The following is a 14,259-nucleotide window of genomic DNA, read 5'->3' on the forward strand; positions in this document are numbered from 1 at the left end:
GCCACCATGATTTTGATAGGAATGACACTGAAACTGAGGGTGGCTTCAGGAACTGCGGACATTTTCACAAGATGAGGCTCCCACCCCACGAGCCCAGGACAGCCTCCCAGAGCCTGGTATGGCTCAGTGCACAAGTCTTGTGCTCCTTTGGTTCAGTCTCATTATTTATTCTCCTTGATGCTCCTGAGAAGGCCTTCACATCCTTCCTTTCCTTCCTGAGTGCTCATTGTCAGGACACAGCAAGGCTACTCTGCTCTGTAGGGTCAGTTTGTGTCCTCGACTTTACTGAACTCACTCCTTAGTTCTAACAGGTTTTGGTGGAGGCTCTTGGGTTGCCTGTTTCTAGTTCTGCATCTTCAGCATATAGGGACAGTGTGACGTCCCCCTTCCAGGTGTGGAACCTTTGCTGTTTACAGCTTAATGTTAGAAAGCCCCACAATTGAATCAAAACTGAGCCCAGGCCAAGGGCAGGAAGCCCCTATTAGAGTGAGAACAGAGCTCAATGTCCTTGAAAGCCCCATATCAAAATGTAAACAGAACTTGACGAATTGATCCAGCCCTTCTGGAGGTCCCCGAGACCAGCCCTTAAAACTAAGCTAAAACCCACCTCAGGGTCCAAGTCCATGCTCCACTTGTTGGGTATACTTGGACACAAGCTCGAGGTGGTAAATAAACCCTCGTGTGTTTGCATCACTGTTGGCTTCTCGGAGGTTTCTCGGATTCGCAATCTTGGGCACAACAGTCTGAGATAAAAAAAGAAAACCAAAAGAAGCTCGGACGCCTGTCGAGTGAACGCAGGATTCTGAGAGAAGCGGCGGAGACCCGGGGACTTGAGGGATCTACTGTGGAGGCCCCTGCAAACTGGGGGGCAGGATGCTCAGCCCCAGAGCCAGAGGACCCAGAGACCCCACCCACATCCCGCCCATCTGGGCCTGGTCTGAGGGAGCAGCACAGCGCCGCCCACTGGAGGCCAGAGGCGCTGAGGCCCACCCCGCCTCTGACCCCACTGATGCATCTCCCAGGCAGATGTGCACCTGACAATCAGCGCCATGGCCAATCCCCAGACCCTGCACAGACCACTCGCTGCCACCAAGGTGTCAGACCACAGAGGTTGCAGAGCTTCAGCTCTGCTTGGAAAGTAGGGTCTAGCTTCCTTTGTACTTTGTGCTTTATTTTCATTTATTTTCTTTGATTCTATTTTATAAATTACCTTATCTTAATTTTTATGTATGTACCTTATATATTTCTCATTTTTAGTTTCATGGTACTTTAATTGTGTTTCTTATTTTGGGATTTAGAATCTTTTAACAACCAGGCAAAAATAATCTGGTCGTTTTTTTGGGGAGGTCACTTGTTATGTTTTTCTTGGTTTTTCTTTTTCTTCCGTCTTTCTTTTCTGGAAAAAATAATGAGATGGAGAAATTCACCTCCATAAAATAATATGAGGTAATACTCACAACCAGGAAGTCCATCAATACAAATATATGATGCCTAACTTCAGTTTAAAACAATGATTATAAAGATAGCATCTGGGCTGGAAAAAGAGCACAGAAGAAAACTAGAGAATCCCTTACTGTAGAAATGAAAGACCTAAAATCTAGTCAGGCCAACGTTAAAAATGCTATAACTGAGATGCAGTCCCAAGTGGAAGCCTTAAAAACAAGGAAGGTTATGGACCACAAAGGCAGACTTCGGAACTCAGCCACTTATTAAAACAATAACATTCATATCATGGGAGACTCCCAAGATGAAGACAGAGGAAAGATGGGCTTGCTCAGCCATTAGAAACGACAAATAACCACCTTTTCCTTCAACATGGATGGAACTGGAAGGTATTATGCTGAGTGAAGTAAGTGAATCAGAGAAAGACAAATATTGTATGTTCTCATTTACTTGGGGAATATAGATAATAGTGAAAGGGAATATAGGGGAAGGGAGAAGAAATGTGTGAGAAATATCAGAAAGGGAGACAGAATATAAAGACTCCTAACTCTGGGAAACGAACTAAGGGTGATGTAAGGGGAGGAGGGCGGGGGTGGGGGTGAATGTCTGACGGGCACTGAGGGGGGCACTTGACACGATGAGCACTACTGGGTGTTATTCTGTATGTTGGCAAATTGAAAACCAATAAAAAGTAAATTTATTTTTAAGGAAAGAAGAAAGAAAGAAAGAAGAAGAAAGAAGGAAGGAAGGAAGGAAGGAAGAAAGAAAGAAGAAAGAAGAAAGAAAGAAAGAAAGAAAGAAGAAAGAAAGAAAGAAAGAAAGAAAGAAAGAAAGAAAGAAAGAAAGAAAGAAAGAAAGAAGAAAGAAAGAGTGGCACCTGTGTGGCTCAGTTAGTTAAGCTTCTGCCTTAGGGTCAGATCATGATCCAGGTCCCAAGGAAGGCTCCCTCTTCAGCAGGGAACCTGCTTCTCTCTTGCCCTCTGCCCCTCTAGCACATGTTTTTCACTCCTCTCTCTCTGAAATAAATAAATAGTATCTTTGAAAAAGAAACAAACAAACCCAGAGGGAAAAGAAATCTCCCATGGAGAAGATTTTCAAACAATTTGTGCAGACATTCCACCCTCAAGTTCCTGAGCATAGATTCCCACTCTTAGGTGTGCAATACACATAGTAACTTCTTCTACAAAATATATTATGAAAAACTTAAAATAATAATAATAATAATAATAATAATAATAATAATAATAAAGAATCACTTTACTATGGAGAAACCTGACAAACACTACCTCAGCAAGATGATCAGATCACTACCAGGACTGATAAATCATGTTGATAGTATTTATCCTTTATATGATATAATAAAAATGGCATTATATCTCTGTATATAATCCACAAAAACAGCTCAATCATGAGATAAACAACAGATATGTCCCAACTGAGGGAAATTTTACAAAATGCTCTACTTAACGTGTTCCAGTTCAACAAAAACAAGGAAAGGCTGAGAACTGTCACAATCCAGAGGAGCCTAAGAAAACATGAGGACAAATGGAGTGTGGTATGAGGGATGGTGATTTAGCAAAAACTAAGGAAATCTGAATAAAGTATGGTCTCTGGTTATTGCGAAAATTTTAATATTGATTCATTAGGTAATATTTGTACCGTACTGATATAAGATATCGATTATTGGGGAAATTGAGTGGAAGTGCATGAGAATTCTCTGTACTATCTTCTCAATTTCCCTATAAATATTTGTTTTCTTTCTAAAAAATAAGATTTAATTTGAAAATTGAACACGTATAATGCCTCCTCAACCTGAAAAGCAGTAAAGGATAATAAATAGCAAAAATCAGATAAAAATACTTCTAGTATAATAGACACCATATTGCAACTGCATTTAAAATTAGCAATGCATAACATTTATTTCCTTGACATTTGTCTTCCAAAGAGTTCACAGTTTTTCAGTGTCGTTGAAACAGGGGAAAAATCTCAGGGAAGAATCCTTCACATAATAATAGGAACATTGGTACTAATGTCTCTCAATTATTTCCAAATCCATAAAGATGCATTTCCTGATGAGTGACTGAGCTGTGAAGAAAAAGATGAGAAACCCTCATCCTTTGAATTACTTGTGTCAGAATATTTTAACCATAGTATTATGGATAGTAAATTATCCTTATTAACAGGAAATATGTCTCAGAGTGGAATCTGAGCAATCATATGGGCAGAGAAAAAATGCTTTATCTCGCTCCTGCACTTTTAAAGACAAAGGAGAACTTTTCTATGTACAAAGTCAGTTGTCAAGATAGCCTTAGGGAATAAGAGTCTGCAGCATGGAATCCTGCTGCACTGCCGGGACGCCTGTGCCCCAGGTTTTCCTGATCTCAAATCTCTGGGCCTATCCCACAAAACAGGTTGCCATGCTGAGGTCATTTGCAATTTCTCTCTTAGGAGCTCCAGGGAGGGGGGCATGAGCTAGATAGGACCTGGGTGCCAGGCGGAATGGCCGCAGCAGGAATGGCCGCAGCAGGAGCAGGACACACTTCGTTCCCATGAGGGTCAGACGGGTCAGAGTAACACCCACTCTCGGTGCTTTACATGTTTCTAAATTCTATGCATTTAACTTGAGACAATTTGCAATTTGAAAACACACATAGTATGATGAACCCCAGATAATGCCCCCGGTCCAGCCAGGGTCCTGCACTGACCACACCACGCCCCAGGGGCAGGTGTCACAGCAAACCCCAGACTGGAGTCTCCTTTAAGTGTAGATGTCTCCTTGTGCATCTTAGAGGAAAGGGATGCCCTCTGTCCACAGGCCCACCACGACATCCCCCTGATTCCCCACTCCCACTCCATCTGCCTACATCATCATTCCCCATGGCATCCCACCTACACCATCCCCCTCAAACCCACACAGCCCCACACAATCCCCACCCACACTATACCCCAACACAATCCCCACCCACACTATACCCCAACACCATCCCCCCTACACCATCCCCAATAATCCACCACCATCATACCCCTGCCCCCACACCATCCACCCCCACACCAACGGCTCCCAGCAAGGATGCGGTGCAGGTGCCCCCTGTGGGACATACTCAGCCTCCCCGGGTTTCTCTGGATACCCTGCTCCCATCAGAAGCCCGGGTGTCCCATAGAGTACCCAGGGGTTGCAGGGAGGAGGGAAGACAGGGAGCCCCTGAAAGGGTGTGTGCAGGTGAGTGGTGCAGAGTATGCACTGTGCCCTGCCTCTGCCCACTGGCCGTCCTGGAGGGCGGCACACCCTGCACAGGACACCAGCCCCTAACCCAGGGGGATCAGGACTGGCCTGGCCCCGGGCTCTGTGAGGGTGGGTGTTATTTGAGCCCCCGCCCCAGTCCCAACAAAAAGACTAATGGGATCCAGCCCCCCATTGCCCTGTCCAGCGCTGGATTCTGGCCCCACGCTGAGCGAGCCCTCTCACAGCTGGATGTGGCCTCCTGGGCCCTGGGGGTGCCCCACAGATCAAGGTCGCTGACCTAGGGCAGCCCTGGGGATCCCGGGACACCCAAGGTTGGAGAGAGCAGAGGTGGGCCGGTGGGCCCCACCCAAACCCACACCAGGAGGCAGGCTCCTCCAGGTGCTGGGGTCCCAGGGGCCAAGTGGCTGGGGTCCAGCTGCCCTGCGGGGACCCAGCTAGGAGCCCATGAGCTGCAGGTCAAGGTCAGCTCTGCTGTCCTCAGAACCGTCTCTCAGGCTGAAACCTCAGGACACATGCCCCCACCCGAGGTCCACACGTGCTCCCAGGTGGGGGACTCCAGCACTCACACCCCACCCATGTGATTCTTGCCCTCCCCTAAAGGACAGACATTCCCTCCACAGGGGAAGGCGCACACCCTCCACTCTAAGCCCTTTTGCTGTAGAATGTTAATAAAGTGTTGTGGTGTGAAAATGCACAGCCAGCCCATTTCTGTGTCTCCCAGAACTCTGTGCATGGGGCGTGGACCCACAGAGAGGAGGAGGGGGCACCACCCAGTCCCCAAACAGCCCCTGCACAGGCACTGCAAGGCACACAAGCTGACGTCCCCACGTGCCTTCCAGGGGCGGCCAGATGACAGGGTCAGGACCCCACAAACTATACTGTGACTCAGCCTGTGCCCCCGGGCCAGGAGGGCCTGGGACAGAGTGATGGCCAGGGAGCCTCAGGTCACCAGGGTCTCTGTAAAGGGACCTGGGATGTCTGTGCTCCCTCTGTCAAGGGGGCGGGGGCTGGCTGGTTTCTGGGGTACTTCCTCCTCTCCCCGCATCTCTGTGCCTGTGTGCCTAGGGAACAGAGGGCCTGTGGGGCCATCAGCGTGACCCTGGAAGGGATGTCAGGACAGTAGGCCCTTGTGTTGTGCCCAGGATTGCAAATCCAAGAAACCACCGATGAGCCGACATCGATGCAAACTTCCGAGGATTTCTTTACAAGCTGGAGCTTGAGTCCAAGTGCACCCGACACAGTGGAGCAGGGATTTGGACCCTGAGACTAAGAGGCATAGCAGCTTTATATGGGCCAGTGGCCCATGGGATACACAGAAAGTTGCACAGTCGTGTCGGTCCACGTGTAGGTGGCCAATTGAATTACACCTTACCCTATAGGATCCACTTTACCTGGCCTATTACTTTGGTGAGAATCGGCGTGCAGTTTTGGCGGGCACAAAGCAGAGTTACTTTGTTATGAGCCTATTTCTGATTAGGGTGTGCCCAGCGGCTTGACTGGGTTGGGGCAGCGCCTTAAGACATAAGCAGGTCATGTGGGGGTCATAGGGGAGGTGGCAGGTGTAGCACAAAATGGAATCAGTCCTGCTCTGCTTGTCCAGGTGTAGGGGATTTTGTTATATTTCCTGGGTCCCACACTTGCAGATCGTGCACCTGGGTCACCCTCACCAGGTGGACTCACTGTGCACACCTTGTGGTGCTGGATATCTCACACCAGTGTGTAGAGGGCACCCTCCTCACCCTAGTGAGTAGGGACTGGGTGAACATGGTGCTCGGCCTGAAGGCCAGGCAGCACAGGGCACTGAGGAACCCCAGCCCCATCACCACCCCTACTCCCACACACAGGCTGCCCCAAGGCTCCCCGTAATGGTCACCCGGCGCCTCTGGAGATCCCCCCAGGGCAGCCCCGAGGTCCGGCTCCCTGCTGGAGAGGCATCGGGGAGAAGAGAAGCAGGCGGCGCTTGGGGAGACCCACTGCCGGACATGGGAATGTGGCCGAGCCAGACCTTCCACCTCAGCTGACCCTCCAGCTGAAATTCATGACAGGAGCGAGCCCCGGGTCGGCCAGGAGAGCCCAGCTAGCCACCCAGCATCAGCACCAGAAATGATGTTGTACCAACCATTTCGGCGTTTGGGTGACCCAGCCAGAGGATCCGATAACTGCACGTGATAGCTTCATGTGATAGACACACAAACACCCCAAAACCAACAAAAGTCAGAATCCCCCCAATGTTGTCAAACAGCAGCTGGATAGTTACATACACAACGCTGTGGTCCCCAATAGGATACCTGGAAGACGCTATAAACCATGACTGCAGAGGTGCTGGAGGCACGGAGATGTGCCTCTTGTGTTCCAAAAAGGAGCGCAGAGGGGCAGGAAGCATCCTCCTCAGTGGGGGGCCCTCCTAGGAAAGGACACCAGGTCCCTGTGAAGGCCACGGATGGTGAAATTTTCCTCCTCTCTTTCAGCTTCTGCTTTTCCCCTAAATGCCATTTTCCTAAATCATAATAGCAAAAATTTATTTTAAGTTTTTAAATTTCTTTTTATTGGAGTCCAATTTGTATGAATTCTTTCTTCAACAAGGGTGTCATTCAGGATAGAGAGAATGATTTTCCCAGACAGGCAAAGGATAAAGGAGTTCATGACCACTAAACCAGTCCAGTAAGGAATTTTCAGAGGAACTATTCTAGTGGGGGGAAAAAAGAGACCAAAAGCAACAAAGACTAGAAAGGACCAGAGTATGTCACCAGAAACACCAACTCTACCGGTAACACAAAGGCACAAAGTTCATATCTTTGAATAAGCACTCTGAATGCTGATGCTAAATGCTCCAATCAAAAGATATAGGGTATCAGAATGCCTTAAAAAACAGGATCCAGGATGCCTGGGTGGCTCTGGGTTTGAGCCTCTGCCTTTGACTCAGGGTGTGATCCTAGAATCTGGGATCGAGTCCCATATTGGGCTCCTGGTGGGGAGCCTGCTTCACTCTTGACCTAATTTTCTGCCTCTCTCTCTCTCTCTCTCATGCTCTCAAAAATAAAATCGTTATTAAAAAAACAAGATCCATCTGTATGCTGCCTACAAGATGCTCACCTTAGATCTATAGACACCAGCAGATTGAAAGTCAGGGGATGGAAAATCATCTATCACGCTAATGGTTATGAAAAGAAAGCTGGAGGACCAATACTTATATTAGAAAAACTAGATTTGAAACCAAACCCTGGAGGACACCTGGTGGCTCAGTGTTTGAGCATGTGCCTTCGGTTCAGGGTGTGTTCCTGGGATCTCAGGATCGAGTCCCACATCAGCATTCCTTTGGGGGGCCTGTCTCTCCATCTGTCTATGTTCCTGCCTCTGCTTCTCTGTGTATCTCTCATGAATAAATAAATAAAATATTTAATCTCAAAAAAGAAAGAACAAATAATGTAAGAAGTGATGAAGAAGGGCATTATTTCATAGTTAAAAAGACTCTCTATATCGATCAAAGAACTAAATATTTATGCTGCCAACATGGGAGTACCTAAATATGGAAACCAAATACCAACAAATGTACAGGAACTGACTGTATTGAAAATAATACAATGACAGGGGATTTTAAAACCCACCCACTTATGGCAATGGACCAATCGTCTATGCAGAAAATCAACAGGGGAACAATAGCCTTGACACACTGACCACAGGGACTCAACAGATATAGTCTGAACATTTCTTCCTAAAGCAGAATACACATTCCTTTCAAGTGCACATGGGACATTCTCCAGAACAGATCATATCATGGGCCACAAATCAGCACTCAACAGGTACAACAGGTACAAGAAGTTGATATCACACCCTGTATATTTTTGACCACGATGCTATGAAACTTGAAGTTGACAGTAAGAAAAAATTTGGACAGACCAAAAATACGTGGAGATTATGAACATCCTACTAGAGAATGAATAGAGCAACCAGGAAATTAAAGAGGAAATTTAAAACAAATGAAAATGAAAACATGTTTCTCCAAACCTCTGGGATGTAGCAAAGACAGTCCAAAGGGGGAAATACATAGCAATACAGGCTTACCTCAGGAAACAAGAAGTCTGGGATCCCTGGGTGATACAGCAGTTTAGCGCCTGCCTTTGGCTCAGGGCGCGATCCTGGATACCTGGGATTGAATCCCACATCGGGCTCTCGGTGCATGGAGCCTGCTTCTCCCTCTGCCTATGTCTCTGCCTCTCTCTGTGTGTGACTATCATAAATAAATAAAAAGTAAATAAAATGTTTTTTTTAAAAAAAGGAAACAAGAATTCTCTAATAGACAATCTAAACCTACAGCTAAAGGAGATGGAAAAGGCATAGCAAACAAAGCCTAAAGCCTACAGAAGATGGGAAAAAATAAAGATGAGAGCAGAAATAAACAATACAGAAATAAAAAAAAAACAGTAGAATGAAAAAAAAAACAGTAGAATGGAATAACAAAACTAAGAGCTGGTTCTTCAGAATAATTAATAAAATGGATCAAGCCCTAGCCAGCCTTATCAACGAGAAAAGAGAAAAGGCCTAAATAAATAAAATCACAAATGAGAGAATAGAGATCACAAACAACACCAGAAAAATAAGTCAGTTATAAGGGAAAACTATGAAAGCTTATACACTAACATACTGGAAGAAATGGAGGAAATGGACAAATCCCTTGAAATGTGCAAATGAGCAAAACTGAAATAGGAAGAAATAGAAAATGTGAACAGACCCATAAATAGCAAAGGAATTGAATCATCACAGCACCTGGGTGCCTCAGTGGTTGAGCATCTGCTTTGGCTCAGGTCATGATCCCGGGGTCCTGGGGGATCACGTCCCACATCAGGCTCCCCACATAGAGCCTCATTTTCCCTCTGCCTCTCTGTGTCTCTCATGAATACTTAAGTAAATGTGCAGCCACTGTGGAAAACAGTCTGGAGGGTCCTTGAGGAGTTAAAAATAAGGGATCCCTGGGTGGCGCAGAGGTTTGGTGCCTGCCTTTGTCCCAGGGCGTGATCCTGGAGACCCAGGATCGAATCCCACATTGGGCTCCCGGTCCATGTAGCCTGCTTCTCCCTCTGCCTGTGTCTCTGCCCCTCTCTCTGTGACTATCATAAAAAAAATTTTGAAAAAAGAAGTTAAAAATAGAGTTACCCTCTGATTCCAAAATTAAACAGCTAGGTATTTACCCCGAGGATACAAAAGTAGTTTATTAGATTCAAAGAGGGACATGCAGACCGGTATTGGTAGCAGCGTTATCAACAACAGCCAATCTGTGGATACAGCCCAAATGTCCATCGACAGATGAATGGGCAGAGACAATGTGGCAAATATACACACTGCGACATCACTGGGTCATCAGAATGGATGAAATGAAGCCATTTCCAATGACGTGGGAGAATTGGAAAGACTTATGCTAAATGAACTCAGTCAGAGAAAGACAGATACCACATACCATACAATTGCATTAACATGTGAATTTTAGGAAACCAAACTGGCAAAGGGGCAGAGGGGAGGCATGAGAGAAGCAAACCAAGATACACACTCTTAACCATAGAGAATAAACTAATCAATACCAGAGGAAGGTGGGGGGGAGGGGAATCAGGGGATGGGGTTGTGGAAGTCACCTCTGACCAGTACCAGACGTTGTATCCAAGGGTTGAATCACTATGTGGTAAACCTGAAACTATATCATACTGTGTTTACAAACAGGAATTCAAGTAAAACTTTAAAATAATAATTGGTAGTATTGATGAAAAATGTGCGCACTAAAGATAAAATCAGAAAGTCAACTGAAAATCCAAATAAAGAGTATTTAGAGCCACAAAACCCCTCCTTACTTCAGCTCAGGAGAAGACTGCCATGCCTATTCTCACCCAAGTAAAAGCCTGGATTTTGATTCTCTGGGGAGGCCACTGACTTGATGGAGTCAGGCTATCTTTGAACCCAAAACCTAAATAGAGTGCATAAAATTAAACTGCCCAAGATATTAGGAGTCCCAGTGCAGGCACATGCCAAGACCCAAACTCTAACCATACACAGACATAACCCTTACCCTACACTTAAGCCTAATGTTAACCTAAACCTTAAACAAGACCTATCACTAATCAAAAACCAAACACAAACCCCAAGACCGAAATGTGGACCAGACTTTTACCAAGTCCCGCAAAACTCACTCAACCCTCTTCCACTGTGGGCGGGACCGCGGGCTGGTACAGCTGCCCTGGAAACAGTATGGAGGCTCCTCAGGATGTTACAAATAGAGCTGTAGGGTCAGTTTGTGTCCCCTGACTTCGCTGAACTCACTCCTTAGTTCTAACAGGTTTTGGTGGAGGCTCTCAGGTTTCCTGTTCCTAGTACCACGTCTTCAGCATATAGGGACAGTATGAGTTCCCCTTCCAGTTGTGAAACCTTTACTGTTCACATCTTAATGTCCTAGAAAGCCCCACAATAGAATAAAAACTGAGTCCAGGTCAAGGGCAGGAAGCCCCTATTAGAATGAGAACAGAGCTCAATGCCCTAGAAGGCCCCATATCAAAATGTAAACAGAACTTGAGGAATTGCTCCAGCCCTCCTGGAGGTCCTAAGACCAGCCCTTAAAACTAAGCTAAAACCCACTTCAGGGTCCAAGTCCCTGCTCCGCTCCGTCGGGTATACTTGGACACAAGCTCGAGCTTGTAAATAAACCCTCATGTGTTTGCATTGGAGTCGACATCTCGGTTGTTTCTCGGATTCGCAATCTTGGGCACAAAAGTCTGAGACAAAAAAACAAAACCAAAAGAAGCTCGGACACAGGCAGAGTAAAAGCAGGGTTCTGAGAGAAGTAGCGGAGACCCGTGGGCCTAGCGGCTCTTCTGTCGAGGCCCCTGCAGACAGGTGGAGGGGCGGAAAACTCAGCCCCAGAGCCAGAGGACCCAGCGTCCCCACCCGCATCCCGCCCATCAGCATGGAGACTCAGGGAGAAGCACAGTGCTGCCCACTGGAGGCCAGAGGCTCTGACGCCCACCCCGCCTCTGACCCCACCGGTGCATCTCCCAGGCAGATGTGCACCTGAGAATCAGTGCCAAGACCCATTCCGAGACCCTGCACAGACCATTCCCTGCCACCAAGTTGTCGGACCACAGAGGCTGCAGAGCTTCAGCTCTGCCTGGAAAGTACGGACTAGATTCCTTTGTACTTTGTGCTTTCATTTATTTTCTTTGATTCTGTTTTATTAATTGCCTTATTTTAATTTTTCTGTATGTACCGTATATATTTCTTATTTTTACTTTCATGGTACTTTAATTGTTTTTCTTACTTTGGGATTTAGCATCTTTAACAAGCAGGCAAAAATAATCTGGTGGGTTTTATTGGGGGGGAGGGCAGTTGTTATTGTTTTTCTTGTTTTTTTCTTTTTCTTCCTTCTTTCTTTTCTGGAAAAAATAATGAGATGGAGAAATTCACCTCCATAAAATAACATGAGGTTCTACTCACAGCCAGGAATTTCATCAATACACATATATGATGTCTAACTACAGTTTAAAACAATGATTATAAAGACAGCAGCTGGGCTAGAAAAAGAGCACAGAAGACAACTAGAGAAACCTTTACTGTAGAAATAAAAGAACTAAAATCTAGTCAGGCCATCGTTAAAATTGCTATAACTGAGATGCAGTGCCAAGTTGAAGCCTTCAAAACAAGAAAGGTTATGGACCACAAGACAGACGTAGGGAAGTCAGCCACTTATTAAAACAATAATATTCATATCATGGGAGACTCAGAAGATGAAGAGATAGAAAAGGTGGGACTTGCTCAGACATTAGAAATGACAAATACCCACCATGTGCTTCAAAGTGGATGGAACTGGAAGGTATTATGCTGAGTGAAGTAAGTCAATCGGAGAAGGACAAACATTGCATGTTCTCATTCACTTGGGGAATATAAATAAGAGTGAAAGGGAATATAAGGGAATGTAGAAGAAATGTGTGGGAAATATCAGAAAGGGAGACAGAACATAAAGACTCCTAACTCTGGGAAATGAACTAGGGGTGATGGAAGGGGAGGAGGGCGGGGGTGGGTGTGAATGGATGATGGGTACTGACAGGCTGAGCAGTGTGTGTTGTTCTGTATGTGGGCAAATTGAACACCAATAAAAATAAATTTATTATTAAAAAAAAGAAAAAGAAAGAAAAAGTGGCATCTGGGTGGCTCAGTCACTTAAGCTTCTGCCTTAGGCTCAGATCACGATCCAGGTCCCAAGGCAGGCTCCCTGTTCAGCAGGAAACCTGCTTCTCCCTCTCCATCTGCCCCTCTCGTTCTTGGTTTTTCTCTCCTCTCTCTTTCAAATAAATTAATGACACCTTTAAAAAGAAACAAACAAACCCAGAAGGACAAAAATCTCCCATGTAGAAGAATTTCAAGGAAGTTGTGCAGACATTCCACTCTCAAGTTGATTAGCATAGCTTCCCACTCTTATTTCCGAAATACACATAGTAACTTCCGTCTACAAAATATAATATGAAAATCAGTATATAAAATTGATACAATAATAATAATAATAATAAGAAGAAGAAGAAGAAGAAGAAGAAGAAGAAGAAGAATCACTTTACTATGGAGAAAGCAGACACACTACCTCAGCAAGATGATCAGATCGATACGAGGACTGATAAATCATGTTGATAATATCTATCCTTTATATGATATAATGAAAATGGGAGTATATCTCTGTATATAATCCACAGAAATATTTAAATCATGATATAAACAACAGACATGTCCCAACTGAGGTAAATTTTACAAAATACTCTACTTCTCAAAGTGTTCCAGTTCAATGATAACAAGGAAAGGCTGAAAGACTGTCACAATCCAGAGGAGCCTAAGAAAACATGAGTACAAATGGAATGTGATATGAGGGATGGTAATTTAGCAAAAACTAAGGAAATCTGAATAAAGTATGGTCTTTGGTTAATGAGAATATTTTAATATTGATTCAAGGCTAATATTTGTACCTTCCTAATATACCACCACCATCATATCCCTACCCCACACCATCCACCCCCACACCATCGGCCCCCAGCAAGGACCCAGTGCAGCTGCCCCCTGTGGGACATGCTCAGCCTCCCTGGGGTTCTCTGGATACCCTGCTCCCATCAGAAGCCCAATTCTCCCATGGAGAACCCAGAGGTTGCACAGAGGAAGGAAGGCAGCTATCCCCGAAAGGCTGGGGGTAGGTGAGTGGTGCAGAGGACACATTGGGCTCTGCCCTCGCCCACTGTCCATCCTGGAGGATGGCACACCCTGCACAGGACACCAGCCCCTAACCCAGAGGGACCTGGGCTGACCTGGCTCTGCGCTCTGTGGGAGCTAGGTTGATTTGAGCCCCTCCCAGGCCCAACACAAAGACTAATGGGATCCAGGCCCCCATGGTCCTGGCCAGCCCTGGATTCTGGCCCCAGGCTGAGCGAGCCCTCTCACAGGTGGATGTGGCCTCCTGGGCCCTGGGCATGCCCCACAGATCCAGGTCACTAACCTAGGGCAAGCCGGGGGATCCCAGGACACCCCAGGGTGGGGAGTGGATGGATAGGCTGGTTGGCCCC

This window comes from Canis aureus, chromosome 36 (assembly GCF_053574225.1).
Source record: "Canis aureus isolate CA01 chromosome 36, VMU_Caureus_v.1.0, whole genome shotgun sequence".
Classification (NCBI taxonomy): Eukaryota; Metazoa; Chordata; class Mammalia; order Carnivora; family Canidae; genus Canis; species Canis aureus.